General features: G+C 36.6%; 1 protein-coding gene across 6 annotated transcripts in view; it reads left to right on the top strand.

Moving 5' to 3' along the window:
• Positions 1–548: 548 nt before the first annotated feature.
• Positions 549–7,455, top strand: part of erc1b (ELKS/RAB6-interacting/CAST family member 1b) — a 213,808-nt gene continuing 206,901 nt past the window's right edge. For 5 of the 6 annotated variants that reach the window (XM_077235007.1, XM_077235006.1, XM_077235004.1 and 2 more), the window contains exon 1: positions 851–1,029. The gene's annotated coding sequence lies outside the window, so the exon portion shown is untranslated. Of the gene's footprint in view, positions 1,030–7,455 lie in introns of all 6 variants that reach the window. The other variant, XM_077235008.1, reaches the window with a different exon arrangement.

The following is a 7,455-nucleotide window of genomic DNA, read 5'->3' as shown; positions in this document are numbered from 1 at the left end:
ATATTACACTAACAAGAAACAAGTAATAAAAAACGAATAAATCCCTTTCAGGCTTTAAATGTTAATTAAATTGTCTTTTGGATTTATGTACACTAACTAAATCAAATATATATATATATATATATATATATATATATATATATATATAAATAATAATATTAATAATAGGTCAACATTAGCCTGTACAGTTCAAATAATTATGGGTTGTAAATAGAATTGGTTGATTTGCTTTATTTCATTGTTGCATTGCAGTTTGAAAATGTTTTCAGTAAGAATGATGGTGTAATTTACTGACAATGATAATCTGATAACTCATCACAGTGTTAAAGGAAAGAGACTAGAGGCTAATTTATAAACTGTTCTTGGTTAAAGGGACAGTTTACCCAAAAAATAATAGTAAATAATAGTAAATTATGACAGAATTTTTATTTTTGTGTGATCTATTTCTTTAAGAGAACTGAACATCCTGAACCTGTTATGAAACCTTTTCCTGCAGTCATGCTTCAGTTTCACAAGCAGAAATATCAGTCAAACCCCAAATTACACACAGAAGACCAATGCTGGAGGAGGTCTTCATCATGTGGGTATACAGATATAAATGGGATTTATAACGAATAAGAAATATTTTGGTTTCTGCACTATATAATCAAATAAAGCAAGCTTGTGACACTGACCATGTGAATTCACTTGTATAAAATGTAAACAATTTTTTAATAAAAAAAAGGACAAAATAGATGCTGCTACATTTGAAGCACACGGAATACAAACAGCACATCATCCTCTGTGTGGTGTAGAAGCGCTCGTGCACGGTCATGGAGGCCAGTGCCGGGAGCGTGCATCCCGGTTCGTTACGTCACTTGAAGCGCCCTGGCTGGTAGATCTGGCAAGGAGAGGAAGAAAACCATAGAAGTACTCTAAAACAGGGCTTTCCCCGCGGTTATCAGCTCTCAAAGTGATAACGGTCCGTCTACAACACTATATACAGGCACAGTCATCTTACTCAACCGGACTAACGTCTTGTGAAATAAGGTAAGGAGCTTTTCAAAGTGAATTTCCTCAGCTGAAGAGTCTGAACTGCTCGGACACAGCCCATTGATAGTGTGGGATTACGTGGAGATATATCTGTATATTGCACACTAACGGTCTATATACGTTTGTATGTGCCCAGACAAACTATAGGGAAGGTAAATAAACCTGATATTCCTCAATATGCGCACGAGAAACTATTAAAATAAAACGCTGTTGCGCCAGCAAGCAATGGAGGAACAGGGGGAGGGAAAAGAAGAAAAAATACACATAAATTGCATGTAGGAGAAGGAGCACAGGAGTCTCTTTCCATTCTCTGGTTTATGAATCGACATAAACAGACAATCTGGACACTGTGTGGTAAAAACCGCCGAGAATCCGTCCCAAAGCTTCAGCCTCGGCGGTGTGAAGCTCCTTCAAGAGGAAGCCCATGTGCATTTCACACTTTCATTTCTAATTTATTTGCTTTTCTCCCCGTAGAACAAATTTAAAGCGTTCGCGTGGCGGTTATAGCCTAAAATATTCGTTATAAGTCTCCTCACTCTGTGTGACGTCAGCAGGAAAATATGTATCGGTTACAAAATACCTCAGACGATAGATTAGAATAGTCGCAAAGTATCTCCTCACTGGGGAAAATATTTACCAAAACTCCAAACGGAGCAGTTGTGTTTATTATTGAGCAAAACAAACCCTTAAACACAACAGTTTTGTTTAAAAACAGATTATATTGTTATGACCCTGCAGGTAGTTGAATCGAGTGTCATTCCTTACTGATTCTCGTTACTGTTATTGGCTCCTGTCTGTGTGTGTGTGTGTGTGTGTATATATATATATATATATATATATATATATATGTATATATGTTTAATAAAATTACTTAAAAAATTATAATTCCTCCATAATATATTTTTTTTACAATTCAGTTTTTATTACATCATGTTAATTGAGAGGATACATGGAATATGTGTACATTTTTGTACTTCATTTTTGTATTCATTCTTTACATTTTTTAAATTATTAAATTAAATGTATATAATTGTCAAACCACATGACTATATAAGTGAACTACAAAAATGGTGATTAACTATTTTAAACTTTTTTTTAAATTACTTGGACCCTTTATGACTAAATAGGTACATAACCTGAGATTTGTTTTATTATTATTTGGATTTTAGGGTCGTTAAAGTATTATAAATCAGTCAGATATAGTGATTCAACAGGTGTTTTTCAGAATAGTGTTTCGAGTCCTTTCGTAGTTGATTCAATGGAAGCCTGTTTCTAAATGTTCCCCTATGTCTAATAATCACATGACATATCACACATATTCTGCTGTGAAAATAGTCAGTAGAAAGACCAACAGTGATTTGATAACCACACTGAGCAAGTGCTTGCTCTCTCTGTTGTGTGCATCTCAGCAGTTTGTTCCCCAGTTGCAACATTAGGCCTATATGTTCAATTTACTGGATCAATCCTGTGTATCTGTGTTTGTCAGGGTTTGAATGGGCAGCTTGTGGCAGGAAATTGAAATCAAAGTCTTAAGGCCTGTGTGTATACTTCATTTTCCACGTTCCGGCTCGTGCACAGTTGTGTCCAGAGCTTTCAATGTACTCAATTTCAGATGAGGACTGATGGATGCGCAATACAAATGCTTTTTTATACTTTACCAGACGTCAGAGAGCAGCAGTGAGTCGTGTCATTCACAGGACATTTGCTCGGAAGGATAGAAGAAAAAAGATCCGCCATTGCAAGCAAAGTTTAGAACAAGAAACAAAACAAAAACAGAAGACCTGTGTGTGACAGACCATGTCTGTCTGTCTCTGTCTGTCTATCTGTTTATCTGTGTGTCTATCTGTCTATCTTTGTGTCTATCTGTCTATCTGTATCTATCTATCTGTCCATCCATCCATCCATCCATCCATCCAGTTGTGCACAGCTAATCTCAAAACGGTCAAAAATCAGATCAATATATTGTATCGGTCTATCACCAATTTTAATGCAGAAAGAGGTGCGTGTCTTTATCATGCAGTGAAAATACTTCTGGCCTACAGGGTTTGAACTGTAACTCCTCAGATTCTGGAACTATCCCAGAAACAGTGATGGACACCTGGTTTGGTTCATATCTGCTGTCTGTTCAGTGATGAGGGTGACTGAATATACAGAGAAGATCTAAGCGCGGTCTAAAACCATCTTTAGGAGAGAAAAATGATAGGTGCCCAAAGCGAAGATGTTTGTTTTAATAAATTGAGACAGAATTATCAAGATGAACTGCTGTGATTAGGGTGTATATGATTGACCTGTCTCTCCTTCTGTGAGAACTAACCTGGTCCTTATTTTTATTTCATCTCTGGAGGGTGTAACACATGAGAAATACAGGGAGGGCGACTGCTTCTTGAATACTGAGACTTGCAGGGAAGTTTGTCTTGTGTCAGCGTGTACCAGCATGATTTCGTTTCTCAAGGGGCAGGTGTTGTTCTACTAGTGTTTTGATGCTGATGAAAAATGTATTATTACTTTTGGATGTGGACGTGTTATGCAGTCTGGTGTGCTAAAGGAGTCATATGATACTTTTTTATTGTTTTCCTTTTGCTTTGTGTAATGTATCTGTTTGTGCATATATACGATCTGCAAAATTTCACAGACCAGACCTGCCTAAAACTCCTTGGTCAAAGTCCACGCCACAATGTGAAATATTAGCTTAATGCCCATCCAAAGGCATACGCAAAGAAAGAATTTGAAGCTGAAGTTCATGATTATGGTAAGGGGTGTTACGTGTCCGCCACACACTTGAGGTGTTTGGGTCTGCTGGCCAATCAGAGCACTCTGAGTTTTTCAGAAGGAGGAGCTTTGTAGAAATCAGTGCGTTTCAGGTAGACTGGGAATAGAGGTACTGTTTTTTAAAAGATATATATATATATATTTTTACCTTAAAGCATGTTTACTTGTTCTATTACCGCCAATAATCAAATAATGAACTTTTAGCATCACATGACACCTTTAAGAGAAACACTTTTTGAAAAAGTGAAGCCATTGTAAGATCTTTGCTGATATTAAAGTCCTTAGTGCCTCGTTATATGATGCTTGTTACATGTTTTTAGCTAATCTAAATTAACATGATATTTATTCTTTTTTCTTCAATTTAAATTTAATTAATAAAAAAAAGATATATTGTATCAGTCGATATTACATATTTACTGGTGAAATCTCATTTCCTTTTTATATTTAGAAGGTTTTTGTCATTATCTAACACTCACTTATAGTTCATATTTAAAAAAGGCTAATAATTCAATAAGGCTTTTAAATGTAATCAAATCTCAAAATGAATATCCATATTTCATACTGCACATAATGAGTGAATAACCTAATTTTTCCTGTAGCATTTAAAGTGATTGATTTGAGTTTTGAATGTATTCAGTCTAAATACCATTAATATATGTAATTTATCAATTATTGGCCATAACAAAATAATTATTGACTTCTCTATATCAGCCAGAATTTTAATGTCTGTCCATCCCAATATGTCAATGTGTACTCTTATATTAGAACAGCATGCTAATTAAAGCAGCGGCACCATTCTTATGAGTGACATCACCTCAGTTGTGTGTCCTCTGCTGACCTTAGCTGTACAAATCTCAGCTTCTACATTTTTCATGATGTCTTTCACAATCACACGTACCTGCAAATGCAATAGCAACTCAGTGACTGAGCAGGCCAGACTGGAGCTGTCCAGATAGAGAGAGCCCCTGGTGTGGTTTAGCATGTCTAGAGCGGGAAGCCCATCTTTGACCTAATTAACTCATGCAAACAGATGGACAGACCAGGGACCTGTCAGGCCAGAAGAAAAGCACATTCAACACCGGCTCTCTCGTTTCATGCTAGCAGGTCAGAACTGGAGATGAGAATTGATTCGTTGATCCCTGAGGAAGATACAGCCAGTTAAAGCTGTGTTTGCTGAAGAGTTTGTAACAACATATTTGGCTTACAGCTCTGAAGCTGCAGGCATGTGCAACGCTAATGTTTAGGCTAATACTGGAAGCTTTTTCGTGGTTCTAGCTAAGACATGCAATTCTATTATTACTCTGTTAAAGTGCCCTTTTATGCTATTTTAAAGGTTCCTAATTTACCAGATAATTTCTGATAATATACACTGCAGCATCACCTCTTTGCTCACAGTGTCTGAAACTGTTAGAAAAAGGATTCAGTCTCTAAACTCCTACTTTCCGAGAGCCTGCTCTGCTCTGATTGGTCAGTTGGCTCAGTCTGTTGTGATTGGTCGACCGCTTACAGCACGTGTCGGAAATGAAACACCCATTACCAAATCTGAATTTCAGCTCCGGAGGTTCCTCAGCACTTTCGTATAGAGTGATGAGCAGTAATGATAGTTATAACTACAGTGTTTGAGTAACTCCAGTTATAACTACAGTGTTTTATAACTACAGTGTTTGAGTAACTCCAGTTATAACTACAGTGTTTTATAACTACAGTGTTTGAGTAACTCCAGCAGGGCTCCAGACTAACTTTTTTCACCCCCGTCCTGGAACCGTCCTAAAAAACGATTTGAACCGTCCTAAAGTGAATGTCAACCGTCCCAAAATAAACGTTGATGTTTCTGTACTTTGTTATTATCATCTGTAGTTGTTAGTCACATAATAAAAACACCATTAAAATGTTTGTGATATATATATTATTATATTTATTAAGCTCCATTCAAAGTAGTTATCTGTAAATGGGTAAAAAAACAGATTTAATAAACAATAACAGGAGTTAAATACTTTTTTGTATGCACGCAGAACAAATCTCTTTTTTTTCTTTTTTTTACATATACGAAAATTAAGATAAAAACACATACAGCTCAAAATGTTTTTGAGTTGGTTGGATTAAAAAATAACAAATAAATACTGGTGACTACATATCACAAAAATATCATCATTCTTTATTCTTTCAAGCAGCAGACATATTTATTTGTATGAATTAAATATAATGAATCATTATTAAAGCTATTAACGAGCAGTGAATGCTTTTCTCTTTTTCTTTTGTTGCTTGATCAATATTAAGGACACAGACCGCATTAGGTTTATTAGCCACTGTCACTTTAAGACATCGGATCATGTCCAATGACTTGCGGATCCAATCGCACTGATGCACAAGCACATCCGATACACTCAAAACTGTTTAAGACATAACCAACATAGTTTACGTGAATACTCTCCAAAACGGAAATTTCAACAAAATGTTGTGTGTATTTGTCCATTCAGACACGAAAGAGAGCTCAATTCAGTACTCGCGCGCTGTATAGGTGTCTATGTGCATGGCTGCACGCTTCGGGTCGGCTGTGTGCGCACAGAAAACCGTACCAAATAAAGCTATTTTTTTTTTGAGAATCTATATTTTTTTTCTTTTTTAGAGAATTAGGCTATGTATCTGCTCTACTCATTCTCCCAGACGTTTAAATTTGTTAACGTTTTATGAGAGATGCAGCGGATGTCAACCCTTGTGTGCCGCTGGGTAGATCAGCACGTTACAGTAAATGTGCGCATCCACCACAAACGCAGGACAACAGTTCTGACTGGATCACTTCCCAAATCGTCACTATCTTACATTTTTTTTAGTTTTTATTCGTTGACGAAAATGTCAATAGATTTTCGTCATGTTTTTTGTCATTCAAAGCTAGTTAATTTTTAGTTTTCGTCTCGTTTTTGTCTGTGAAAATAAGCCACGTGATAGATGTACCGCGAAACAAGTCTCCGGGTGAGTAGCCGGCCAGTGATAGTATCTATAGTAAGTTAACAGCATGAGAAGCTCTCCGTTGTAGTCAAGGCTTGGTCGGTTAATTTTGGCATTTTCTAAGTATGTTACCCTAATAGACTAGTAATAAATGAACACACATACAAAAATGTCTTTCGTCCTGTAGGCGTCCTGGAGAATATTTCTGTTCGTCCTAAACACATTTTATATCGTCCCCTGGACGATAGGACGCCGTTAGTCTCGAGCCCTGAACTCTAGTTATAACTACAGTGTTTGAGTAACTCCAGTTATACTCCAGTTATAACTGCAGTGTTTGAGTAACTCCAGTTATACTCCAGTTATGACTACAGTGTTTGAGTAACTCCAGTTATAACTGCAGTGTTTGCAAACTGCAAAGTGAAAGAGGCATGTCAGGTGGAGGAAGGTGGAATCAAACGAAGCGATCGAGCAGTGTGAAAACAGCCTGGCTATTTTGGCCTTGCAGAGTTTCTGTTTAGATCCAGTTTCTGAGGAGTTTGGTGCACCTTCTGGGTGATTCTCCAAAATAAGTTTCAAAACGGTTCACTCCAGTTTCATTCATCCTCCAGAAATCCTTTTGGCTGATTTACAGAAGATACAGAACAGATAATAAACAATTTCTTTAATTATTTGCACTGAATTTTGAGTAAATAAAGCAGCCAATTGGTT

Source organism: Siphateles boraxobius, unplaced genomic scaffold (assembly GCF_051911475.1).
Source record: "Siphateles boraxobius isolate OS27281-9 unplaced genomic scaffold, OSU_SipBor_1 19, whole genome shotgun sequence".
Classification (NCBI taxonomy): Eukaryota; Metazoa; Chordata; class Actinopteri; order Cypriniformes; family Leuciscidae; genus Siphateles; species Siphateles boraxobius.
The sequence above is the reverse complement of the archived record's forward strand: the minus strand, read 5'-3'. Positions and strand labels throughout refer to the sequence as shown.